The sequence below is a fragment of the Gorilla gorilla genome, chromosome 12 (assembly GCF_029281585.2).
Source record: "Gorilla gorilla gorilla isolate KB3781 chromosome 12, NHGRI_mGorGor1-v2.1_pri, whole genome shotgun sequence".
Lineage (NCBI taxonomy): Eukaryota > Metazoa > Chordata > Mammalia > Primates > Hominidae > Gorilla > Gorilla gorilla.
The window spans coordinates 95,334,996-95,348,517 of NC_073236.2; the positions used below are offsets into that span (position 1 = coordinate 95,334,996).

The 13,522-nt window shown below is 37.2% G+C and overlaps 1 protein-coding gene and 1 long non-coding RNA gene across 5 annotated transcripts in view; both read right to left on the bottom strand.

The window, feature by feature from the left end:
• The window catches only part of CAMKMT (calmodulin-lysine N-methyltransferase), a 412,109-nt gene that overhangs the window by 353,188 nt on the left and 45,399 nt on the right, over nucleotides 1-13,522 (bottom strand). The gene's annotated exons all lie outside the window — the stretch shown is intronic.
• LOC129531568 (uncharacterized) overlaps nucleotides 1-13,522 on the bottom strand; it is a 42,463-nt gene that overhangs the window by 22,687 nt on the left and 6,254 nt on the right. The window contains exons 2-3 of the long non-coding RNA XR_010129986.1: nucleotides 12,339-12,420; nucleotides 11,784-11,876 (exon numbers count right to left, since the gene is read on the bottom strand). This is a non-coding gene — a long non-coding RNA (uncharacterized lncRNA). The remainder of the gene's footprint in view (nucleotides 1-11,783; nucleotides 11,877-12,338; nucleotides 12,421-13,522) is intronic.

The following is a 13,522-nucleotide window of genomic DNA, read 5'->3' on the forward strand; positions in this document are numbered from 1 at the left end:
AAGGATTTAGCACTTTCTTTGTGATCCTCTTGACTACTGTGATGAACAATAGCGAAAAGCTCTGGAAGTGATTAACAAAGATAATGAGGTGATAGTTAATCCCTTAGACAATTACAAAAATTACCCAAGGGGGAAAAAAAAAGTAAGCTTCTGCTAGTGGAATATAGGCTATGAAATAAATGATACTCTATCTTGAATGACAGCCCTGGTACAAACCTATCAACAAATATTTTTAAAAATATAATTAAATTATTTTAGCTCCAAATTATCCACACTATCTTCTAGGGTTTAGTAATAATGCAGATATTGTCTGGGAGGTGCCTCACTGCTCCCAGGTTTTATACACAGTTGACTCCTGGGCAGTTTTCACAAAAAGAAGAGAAAAATATATATATATATATAGTTGACTCTTGAACAACACATGTTTGAACTGCACAGGTCCACATATACATGGATTTTCATCAATAAAAGTCAACTGTAGGTTTATTAATAGTCAAAAGTTATATGCAAATTTTTGATTAGGGAGGAGTCAGCACTCCTAACCCCTGCATTGTTCAAGAGTCAACTTTATTATTTATCTCTACATATATATTCCCCCTCTAGCAATGTAGAGAAAAGTATTGGTTGGATTCTAAGATTAAAGAAAGATAAAAACAATATGAAAGCAACAGTAAATATTAATTAGAAAACAGTCTGAGACTTGACCATATAATTATGCAGAAATATACAAATTATACACAGATTAACATGTCACATTTTATTTCATATGCCTGGATGTGATCCTTAGAAATTTTTCAAATAGAAGCCAGAGATTTAAGCTATATCCTATTATTAAATTCACATTACATTTACACAATTAATAAATCTTTACATATAATTATCTAAAATAATTGTGTAATTTCCTCTCCTGAGTATTCACCTAAACTTGGGCGATCAGCAATCTTGTATGAGTATTTTTCAGATGGCAAAAAGCTCTAAATACTAAAAAAAGAAACAATGGCATTACATCAACTATTGTGTCTAATGACTGTGAGACGACTCTTTGCACTTTAAAAAAGATATTAGCAACCACAGAAGAAAAAAAAATTTTTTTTAAAGAGGGGAGGTCTCACCGTATTGCCCAGGCTAGAGTGCAGTGGCTATTCACAGGTGTGATCATAGTGCACAACAGCTTTGAATTCTTGGGCTCAAGTGATCCTCCTACCTCAGCCTCTGCCTCTTGGAAAAATAATATTTTTAGCATGCGCCTGTGTCCTAGCTACCTGGGAGGTTGAGGCAGAAAGGTTACTTGAACCCAGAAGTTCAGGGTTACGGTGATGACTGTGCCACTGCACTCCAGGCTGGGTGACAGAGCCAGACTGTCTTTTAACAACAACAGTGGGTTAAAATCAAGATGTATGCAAATTACTATCTGTTCTGGAGGCCTAGAGGAGAATCTATTTCCTTGCCATTACAAGCTTCTAGAAGCTGCGAACATCCTTTGGCTCACTGCTGCCTTCTTTCCTCTTCCAGATGGGGGAATAGGAGGCCACCACTAGAACTGCTGAGTTCAAGAATACATACCTGAGATTTAGGGATCAGGAAGCTGCCATCGTACCTTCCACTTTCACCCATGAAGCTAATGACCAAACACTGGAATGCTTTTGTAGAAACATTCAACATGTCCATCACTGTGCTTTCCAGCAGAAAGAGCTGGCCAAGGCATCATCTTAGGTCCACATTTCAAATCTCATCTAAGTGCATCTAAGTGGTACAACCTAATTCATATTTAGCACCTTAGCTGCGACGGAATCTGGAAAAGTAGTTTTAGTTTGCCTGCTTCTTCAGATCTCATAAATAACACATACTTTAAATCAAAAGGGCTTTTTCTAATAATTTAGCTTGAAATATATTTCCTTGTTTCAATAACTGATTTCTAGCAACAAAAACCAGGAAATTAAAATGTTTAAAAGATTATTTAAAATATTATTTTTAAAATGCAATATTTAGGAATAAATTTAACAAAATATATGCAAGACCTGTAAAATGAAAAATACAAAATTTTACTAAGAGAAATTAAGGAATACCTACATAAAGAGAGAACCATATCAGGTTTATAGATTGCATGACCAAATATTGTTAAAATGTCAATTCTCCCCAAATTCAGCTACAAATTTAGTGCTATCCAATCAAAATTGTAGTAGACTTCTTAGTAGACATTGATAAGTTTAGCCCAAAATTTGTATGGAAGTGCAAGAACCTAGAATGGACAAAACAATTTTGAAAAAAAAAAATTCAGAGGACTTACATTATCCCATTTCCAGACTCACTATGAAGCTATAATAATCATGACAATGTAGTGCCATTGGCATAAAAGATGGACCAATGAAACAGAATACAGACTCTAGAAAAGACTAATACATATTTGGGTAAATGATTTTCAAAAAGGATGTGCAACAGTAAGTTAATGGAGAAATGACAGTGTTTTCAATCAATGATACCAAAACAACCAAATACCCACGTGAAAAACAACAACAACAAAAACAACAACAAAAGAACCTTAATTTCTACCTCATGCTATATGTATATATTAACTCAAAATGGACCATAGACTAAAAATATAAAAGCCAGAACTATAAATCTTCTAGAAGAACACATAAAAAAAATTTCATAGATTTTTTTTAGACAGGATACACAAAGGAGGAAATACTCTTAGTACATGCCTGACAAAAGACTTGTCTTCAGAGTATATAATGAGCTCTTACAAGTCTTTTTTTTTTTTTTTTTTTTGAGACAGAGTTCCGCTCTTGTCGCCCAGGCTAGAGTGCAATGGCGCGATCTTGGCTCAATGCAACCTCTGCCTCCCAGGTTCAATCGATTCTCCTGCCTCAGCCTCCAGAGTATTTGGGATTATAGGCACGTGCCACCATGCCTGACTACTTTTTGTATTTTTAGTAGAGATGGGGTTTCACCATGTTGGTCAGGCTGGTCTCGAATTCCTGACCTCAGGTATCTACCCGCCTCGGCTTCCCAAAGTGCTGGGATTACAGGCATGAGCCACAGGGCCCGGCCTACAACTCATTAAGAAGACAATCTGATTTTTAAAATGGGCAAAACATTTGACGTACACTTCACAGATGAAGATATATGAATGGCCAATAAGCACATGAAAAGATGTTCAACGTCATCGTCATCAGGAATCTGCAAAGAACCGCAATGAGATACACTACACACCTAGCAGAATGGTTAAAGATAATTGACAGTACCAAGCATTAGCAAAAATGTGAAGCAACTGGAACTCTCATACATTATTAGTGGCAATGTAAAATAGTACAACCACTTGGGAAAACAGTTTGGTAATATCTTACAAAGTTAAATGTACACTTATACAATCTAGCAATTCTACTCCTAGGTATTTACCCAAGAGAAAGAAAAACACATGTCCACACACACAAAGACTTGTATATGAATGTTCACACTAGTTTTATGCAAAACAGCCAAAAACCGGAAACAACCCGAATGTCTATCAATAGATGAATACATAAATGAATTGTGGGCATATTTATTTTTTATTTTTATTTTTTATTTTTTGAGACAGAGTCTTCCTCTTTCACCCAGGCTGGAGTGCAGTGGCGCAATCTCAGCTCACTGCAACCTCTGCCTCCCGGATTCAAGCAATTCTCCTGCGTCAGCCTCCTGAGTAGCTGGGATTACAGGTGTGCACTACCATGCCCAGCTAATTTTTTTTGTATTTTTAGTAGTGACAGGGTTTCACCATGTTGGTCAGGCTGGTCTTGAACTCCTGACCTCGTAATCCGCGCCTCAGCCTCCCAAAGTGTGGCCATATTTATACAACACAATACTACTCGGGAATAAAAAGGAAACAAAGCCAGGCATGATGATACATGTCTGTAATCCCAGCAACCCAGGAGGCTAAGGTAGGAGGATCACTTAACCCCAGGATTTTCAGGTTTCAGTGAGCCATGATCAGGCCACTACACTCCAGCCTGGGCAACAGAGGGAGACCCTGTCTCTAAAAAAAGTGAAAAAAATAAAGAAACGAACAACAGATACACACCACAACATGGATGAATCTCAAAAACATCATGCTGGCTAGGCACGGTGGCTCACACCTGTAATACCAACACTTTGGGAGGCCGAGGCGGGTGGATCACCTGAGGTTAGGAGTTAGAGACCAGCCTGGCCAACATAGTGAAACCCTGTCCCTACTAAAAATACAAAAATTAGCCGGGTGTGGTGGTGGGCACCTGTAATCACAGCTACTTAGGAGGCTGAGGCAGGGAGAATCACTTGAACCCAGGAGGCAGAGGTTGCAGTGAGCCAAGATCACACCATTGCACTCCAGCCTAGGCGACAGAGCAAGACTCCATCTCAAAAAAAAAAAAAAAAAAACATGCTAAGTGAAACATGTTAGCAAAAAAAAGGAGAACATATAAGAATGCATTTATATGAAACACTAGAAGAGTTTAATCTAATCAATAGTGACAGAGAGTAGATGAGTTGTTACCCGAGAAGTAGTATTTGACTGGAAGAAAAACAGAAGAAAACATTCTGGGGTGATAGAAATGTTCCATAGGTTACATGAATGTATAAAACTTTCAAAACTCATCAAAATGTACATCAAAATTGGTGCATTTCTGTAAATTATATCTCATTAAAGCTGATATTTTAACAAATTAGAGTAAACTAAATCATACATTACTTTTAAATTTTTTCAATGATCTATACTTATTCTGTTAAGATATGAAAATCCCTCTTTCTTCAAACACATGGCACCCAAAAGATATCCATTAACATTGTTATGTAGGTATGTACCTATTGCTTTTTTCTTTAAATAATAAATGCCCTAAACCCAACCATACTTCATAAATTGATATTACTTGATGAAGCATTTAGTTAACTGAAACAATTATTCAGTATCTTAAAAGGATTTTGAATAATGTTAGTTCACATTTAGATTGACATGAGAAGAATCAAACCTACAACCATTTACTAAACTATTATGTGCAGCTTAGCCAACATTAGTAGCAATTTCCCTTTAAAAACAATATTTGAATTTAAAACATAACAGAGTATTATGAATCACAGCATGATTTAGTGTGTAGGGGTTAGAATTGAAGTACTGAATATATGTATAAGGGGATGCAAAATACTTTGAAAAGGAATACTATGATTTCTAGCACACTTCCCACCCAGGGATTTCAATTTCCATTCTATGGCAGCCACTTGAAGAAATGTGGAATCATTGTTTTCATAAAATTGAAGACTTTAAACGTATAATTCCTTCTCTAAACTGTGATTTCATTATAGATTTCACTCATGTGCATACACACACACACAATTTGCTCTCTGTTTACATTAGAAATTTATACAAGTAATGCAAAGTGACCAACTTAAAGGCCAAGAAAAAGACTCAAAGAAATTATTGCCACTAATTTATTCATGTGATTATCTTAATTTGTATCACTATCACCAGAGTCGGGAGACAGTGGAAATAACTAATTAACATAGCACTGGCAAGACTGATTTGTAACCACATACTGTCAAAAAAAACATTTAACCTCTGGTCTGGCTGTCTTGCAAAGCAAACAAAATTATCCTCTGTAGTGAATTAAACTTGGACCTATAAAGAAGGAAAATTAAAAACAAGTCATTTTCTTTAAGTACTCTTCCTAAATATCTGCTACCTACTTGATGAAATCTTTTAGTAACTCAGTTGTAGATACCAGGCCTAACACCAAGTGATCTGATAATCTGACACATATCTAATAAGAATAATACCCAGAATTTTTTTTCTTTTTTTTGAGACGGAGTCTCACTCTATCACCAGGCTGGAGTGCAGTGGCGCCATCTCAGCTCACTGCAATCTCTGCCTCCCGGGTTCAAGTGATTTCCTGCCTCAGCCTCCTGAGTAGCTAGGACTACAGGCGCACCACCATGCCCAGATAATGTTTGTATTTTTAGTAGAGACGGGGTTTTACCATGTTGGCCAGGATGGTCTCGATCTCTTGACCTAGTGATCCGCCCGCCTCGGCCTCCCAGAGTGCTGGGATTACAGGCATAAGCCACCACGCCTGGCCGATTTTTTAAAAATTCAAACTTAGCTCCTCTAGCTGTATTAATCTAAATGCTAGACAGTTCAAGTGTAGCTTTGGAGACTTACAGATAGCCAGCTAGAGAACTACCAATGATGATATCCATCACGAGGAGTTTGGTGGCCAGCCTCCAAGATGGTCCTCAATGATCTTTGCATCTTCATATTTCCACCCTGTGTAGTCCCCTCTCTCAGAGGATTAGGGTTGGTCTGTATGATCACCACATGGTTGCAGTAATGGTATGTCACTTCTGAAATTAGGTTATAAAAGACTATGACTCTCATCTTGGGTGTCCACTCTCTGTCTCTCTGATCTTACACTCTAGTGGAAGCTGCCATATTGTGAACCTCATGGAAGGCCCACAGGGTGAAAAACTGAAGCATCTAATCAACAGTTAGCAAGAAACTAAGGCCCGCCAACAACCATGTGAGTGACCCTGGAAAGATTTTCCAGTCCCAGTCAAGCACTGACATAACAGCAACCTCAGCTGACAGCTTAACTGCAACCTGGTAAAGACACCCTAGGCCAGAACCATAGGAACCATTCATACCCAAATTCCTGATCTTCAGGAACTTTGTTAGATAATAAATATTTGTTCTAAGCTGCTAAATTTGGGGCAATGTGCTATATAGCAATAAATAATACATGGAGATAATATTTTCTTTCCTTTGGAACAACCAGAAAATAACCATTATATTCCCCTACAAGCAATCACCTCTGGCTAACTACTCTACAATAGAGCTGCCAGAGATATGAGGATGTGGAACAGGTTTGGGAGAGGGTATCATTCAAGTTATCCTGCCAATGTATAGTCAAAAGGCCTACCAACTGGCATACCAATACAATGCCACCCTGAGCCTGGCTACTAAATATCCTGTCTAGAAAGCTAAAATATTACTATGAATCTTGTATTGAGTTCTCAATCAGGGATAAATCAGGCATGAAAATATATTTAATGAGGTCTAAAATTTATTAATTGTGCAACTCATGACCAAATATTAAATCAAGTCTTCTGGAACAGTATGGTAGTTCCAAATTTCTAACTATAACTCCTTTTAAAGCATCATCTTCATTTTGCCTGCTTTTTAAGTGAACAACACAGTAGATATAAGCCAAGTGTTGAAAAATAATTTTCAATTCAACAAATGTATATATTTCCCATGGATCCATTTCTTAAATTTCTTTTTCTTTTCTTTTTTTTTTTTTTTTTTGAGACAGAGTCTCACTCTGTCACCCTGACTGAAGTGCAGTGGCGCAATCTCGGCTCACTGCGACCTCTACCGCCCCAGTTCAACCGACTCTCCTGCCTCAGCCTCCCAAGAAGCTATAGGATTATAGGTGCACACCACCCTGCCCAGCTAATTTTTGTATTTTTAGTAGACACAGGGTTTCACTATGTTGTCCAGGCTGGTCTTGAACTCCTGACCTCATGATCCACCCGCCTTGGCCTCCCAAAGCGCTGGGATTACAGGCATGAGCCACCATGCCCGGCCACTTAATTTCTTTACTAATAGTACGTGATGGTTTTATTTAGATTAAAATGCTCTTCTCTAAATATCTACCTACCTCTTTCATTTGACCCTACATTTTGAGATGAGGAGAAATCAAGCAGAGAAACAATGTACACTGTGACTTTAATGTATAGGATCACTCAAGTGAAAAACAACAGAGATTAATATTGCCATTCAGCACTTGTAATCAGCCCCCAGAGAACTGTACAGAATGGATAACACCATTAGTTTATTATTTATTTATTTATTTAATTAATTTATTTTATTTTATTTTTTTTGAGATGGAGTCCTGCTCTGTTGCCCAGGCTGGAGTGTGGTGGCACAATCTCAGCTCCCTGCAACCTCTGCTTCCCGGGTTCAAGCCATTCTCCTGCCTCCGCCACCCTAATAGCTGGGATTACAGGCGCACGCCACCACACCTGGCTAATTTTTGTATTTTTAGTGGAGACGGGGTTTCACCATGTTGGTCAAGCTGGTCTCAAACTCCTGACCTCAGGTAATCTGCCCACCTCCGCCTCCCAAAGTGCTGGGATTACAGGCGTGAGCCACTGTGCCCAGCCTCTTTATTTTTAAACTACATTCCAAATTGAATTTTTAGGATATTTTGAGGATGTTTCCTATTGCTTAAGTTACTGCTTATTTACTTATTCAGTGTCAAAATAGTTTTAGAAGGCTTGTAAGTAATTCAATGAAATGTATTGATTCAAAAGACTCACCTGGCTGGGCCCAGTGGCTCACACCTGTAATCACAGCACTTTGGGAGGCCAAGATGGGTGGATCACCTGAGGTCAGGAATTTAAGACCAGCCTGGCCAATATGGCAAAACCCGTCTCTACTAAAAATACAAAAAATTAGCTGGGCGTGGTGGCAGGCACCTGTAATCCCAGCCACTCGGGAAGCCGAGGCAGGAGAATTGCTTGAACCTGGGAGGCAGAGGTTGCAGTGAGCCAAGATTGTGCCATTGTACGTCAGCCTAGACGACAGAGCCAGACTCTGTCTCAAAAACAAAAACAAACAAACAAAAAAAACTTAAACAAACATTATAATGGCCCAAAAACAATTTGTGTCAAAGATATGCTAGCCATTATTTTGGTTATTCACTCATTCATTTAACAAATATTTGAACCCCCATTGTATGTACGGGAGTAGAACAGGCATTGCAGGGGGTGTACAGAATAAATGGACAGACTCTTTGTGGGTTATCACTAGCTATTGGAGTCAATACATTGAAACATAATGTGCATGACAAGCAGTTCCATCTCCTTGTGGTTACTTTTATATGCTGTGTTTTCTCTGATAATGTCTTTATCCTCGAAGAGTCCTGGCAGAAGAATTACGGAGGATTCAGTGCAAATCTACACTGTCTGCTAAAAAAAAAAAAAAAAAATTGAAGAGAATGTTCATGTTAAATATTAATTGGTTATGTATCCAAAGCCAAAGTTTCTTAATAATGTTAATGATACTTTGGGCAATGAATCAACAATGAAAGACAGGTTAAAGATTTAGCTGAAATTGAAGCCCCTAGGATGCCAATTTAAAAAAAATTAAAAAGACTACCTTGAATGATGACTTTAAAAAAACTAAGGCAACTGGTGGAAACCATTTAAAAAATAGTTTGATGAATGGAATTTTACAAAAATACTTGAGACAAAACTTGGGGAAAGGATACAATATATAAGAGAAAGACAATAATGTTACATTGTCCAAGGCAGTATTTATTTGCATATTCAATATACTAATGAATAAAATATGAAAAACAGTCTGGTACTCAGGATTTTTTTCTAAATTTTAACCCTTATTCAGAATCATGAGACACCGACAGACTATTAAAATCTCTCTGAGAATCTGTAGGTTACCTAATCCAGATGCATTCACTTCACAAATGAGGGAGCTAAAATCTAGAGATACCATATGACCAAGGTCAAATTTTCTAATACATGCAATTGAGTATAAAGTATACATTTCCTTGGAGTCTAAATCTTCAGAAACTTTATAAACCAAATGTCACTTTTCTATAAGACAATGTCTTTTTTTTACCTTTGTATCCCCAGTGCTTAGCCTAGTACTTGCCACGCAATAGTCACTCAAATATGTAATGAGTAAACGAATGAATGCTCAGCTAGCCAGAATATTACTCACAAAAATACCTACCCTAACAAATCTGGATGCCCGGAATATAATGTACAAGGTTTTGTCTATAAAGACTGCAAAGTACATTTGTTCAAACAAGAGAAGTATTTTAAAAAACTAAATCAAATTTTCAACTTTTAGAAATTCTACAAGTAGGAACTAATGGGTATGACAGTAAAGGCCATTTCTGATAACAGTCAAGATGGGTATTCAAAAGATTACATTTCCTTTATTAAGGTATATAATCCCAATAGGAACATCTTAACCAAAAGTTATTTATTACTTTAGAACTATCAATTACTTTTAAAAATTAATTTTATACATAATGATACATTTCATTTTAAAAAGTAATTGCTTCATTTTTAGATGGGGGGTGGGGAGCTAAAATTCACCAATCCTTAAACAGGATTTGTTTGTTTTTAACCTCTTAAAACTCTTTAATCTCTGGGTATATTGCTATCCCATTAGTAACAGACAATAACTCTTTGCCTCAGCAATCCTTCACTTGTTAATGAAGTTATTTCTCCAAATTACTATATCTGTCTTTTAGCATATTAAAGAACAGGCAACTGACATATTGCTTTGAATTAATTAGAATATGTTCCCTTTAGGTGAAATGACAGTCATCAGAGTCTATGTTGGGCTTTCAATAGATTTGCAATTTCAGGGTTGATTGTAGCTCTCAATTTTAAGATCTCCCACATTTTACACTGGCATGAAAGTATGCTGATAAATCACAAAAAGAGTCTTGTAAAATATACTTCCTGGCTAACATGGTGAAACCCCATCTTTACCAAAAATACAAAAAAATTAGCTGGGCGAGGTGGCGGGCACCTGTAGTCCCAGCTACTTGGGAGGCTGAGGCAGGAGAAGGGGGTGAACCCCTGGGGGCAGAGCCTGCAGTGAGCCAAGATCGCGCCACTGCACTCCAGCCTGGGCGACAGAGCAAGACTCCGTCTCAAAAAAAAAAAGAAAAAAAAAAAAATATATATATATATAGTCTATAGACTATATATATATATATATACTGATACCTGACTCGTATTTACTAATCTACTGATGACATTTCAATTTATGGTTTATGCTAAGCTAATTACTTAAGTTTGTCAGGATACACATATTACTACTGGATTACTGGTCTCTTACATTCTGCTTCTTTGGTAGTACATGGTAAGAAACTGCTGAAAAATACCCCCTACCAGTTTCAGACTTTTCTACAGAAATATAAAAACCATGCTACATAAAGAAAACGTACTAAAAACTATACACAGCTCTCAGCTCTTCTCTATAATTCCACAGCAGTTATTTCCTACTTTTATTAAAACATATTATAGTTCATCAAATTATTTGTCTATTTCATTAAACTCTAAACCACTTGAGAACAAGGACCAGATATTATTTCTCTTTATACCCCAGGACCTAACAGATTGTCTAGCGTGGTAAATATTGGTTAACTGAATTACTGAATGAACAAACGACACAGTCCTTACATACATCTCCATCATATTGCTTCTCTGCATTTTGACAACAATTTAACAAACAGTGATTTTCCATATGAATTATTTTATTAAAATCTCTATAAATTACAGAGTATTCCACAATTAAAGATAAAATGTTTTCTATTACCATCTTAAGACATAATGTATGATCTCACATTTTTACAACAATGTCAAGTCTTCTATGTGTTTTAATATTTAGCCATCCAAATCTGCCACTGTAATAGTTGCTAGTCTTACTATAAAATGGCTTTAAGATATGCTTTGAGGCCAAAGAAGTATATAAAAACTTGACAAAATTCCAAATTTACTCATTTGTGATAACACAATAACATCTACTTTTAGAATCAAACCAAGATTCATGTGAAATTTCAAGAGGAGATAAAAAACCAGCCAATACCTAATTTGTAAATCATATAACCCCACGTGATATGAAAGTGTAAATGTTTCTGAGTCTGAAAAATATAACAAATGTCACAGTAGATATCACCAGTAAGTCATGATTGTCTCTAGGAGTCCAAATGTCAACTAACTATTAAGATAATACATACCTGCAAGAATGCTGGATTCATAACAAAGCACTGGCTGGATACTTCGTTGATTGGCTAGTTGTCTTTATGTAGCTATATATATATATATATCGGCTGAAATAAAAACTAAAAATTAAAAATATAGAAGCAGGCTGGGTGCAGTGGCTCATGCCTGTAATCTTGACTCTTTGGGAGGCCGAGGCAGGCAAATCGCTTGAGCTCAGGAGTTCAAGACCAGCCTGGGCAACGTGGCAAAACCCTGTCTCTATAAAAAATAAAAATATTAGCCAGGTGTGGTGGTGTGCACCTGTAGTCCCAGCTACCCAGGAGGCTGGGGTGGGAGAATTGCTTGGGCCCAGAAAGTTGAGGCTGCAGTGAGCCATGATCATGCCACTATACTCTGGCCTGGGTGACAGAGAAAGACCCTGTCTCAAAAAAATTAATTAATTAATTAAATTTAATATAGGAGCTTCTTGATTGGATGTTTCTGAATACTAGCTTTCCTTACTAGATATCTGAGTCTTGGGAGGCAGAGCAATAAAACAAAATGAGTTCAGACTTTGAAGTTATACTAACCTTATTCAAAGTCATGCTCTAATTTAAACTAGCTGAGTGGCCTTGAGCAACTCACTTAACTCTTCTGAGATAGTTTCTTCATCTGTAGATGTAAAGAAATAAATAGGAAATAATAATTTATGTATTGCAGGGCTTTAATAAAAGAGGTCAATGCCTAGACAAAAACAAACAATAAAAAACAAGAAACCTTTCTATAAACTAGAGCTACTATTATCATTTTACTGTTATTGTCATTATCTTTACTTTACTTACAAGTAACTCTTTATAGCAATCTATAAAGAGTAAAAGACGGCCAGGCGTGGTGGCTCACGCCTGTAATCCCAGAACTTTGGGAGGCCGAGGCGGGTGGATCACAAGGTTAGGAGATCGAGACCAGCCTAGCCAATATGGTGAAACCCCATCACTATTAAAAATACAAAAATTAGCTGGACGTGGTGGTGTACACCTGTAGTCCCAGCTACTCGGGAGGCTGAGGCAGGAAAATCGCTTGAACCTGGGAGGTGGAGGTTGCAGTAAGCCGAGATCACGTCACTGCACTCCAGCCTGGGGACAGATGAGACTCCACCTCAAAAAAAAAAAAAAAAAAAGACATGCTCTACTGCTGTCCTCTGCGTCTAAACCAATCCAGGCCTTAAGTAAGTTTCCCTGATCATTCCCAGTATACTGGGAAATCTATTAGTACAACTTACTATTACAGTTGAGCCATATGCTTCTGAAGCCCCAACTTTTAGTAAATTGCAGCAAGAGACAATGACTGACTAACTGAATGAATGAATGACATTTTGAGGTATAGAATAACTGATTTAAGAAAAAATACTTTCACATCAAATTGCAGCTGCCTATCATTATTTTATCTTAACCTACCCAAGATGCCCTCTTGCCTTCAGTCTGTCCATATAAGTCCTAATCCTTTTAGCCATGGCTCAACCTATATCTTCTGCATTAAATATTACCTAATTAACAAACATCTGTATAGTACCAAATAAAGTAAACTAAATGTTTCACTGCTACATCTGATAGTAGTATCCTTTCCATTTTACTGCAGAGGTTCATAAGGTTAACTTGGCCAAGGCAATCTCCACCTCATTCTTACCTTGCCCTGACACTAGGCAAAAGACACCTGCTGCTGTGAAAGGGGAGAAAACCCACTCATGCCAAGGATCCTGCACTAATGCAAAGCAAAA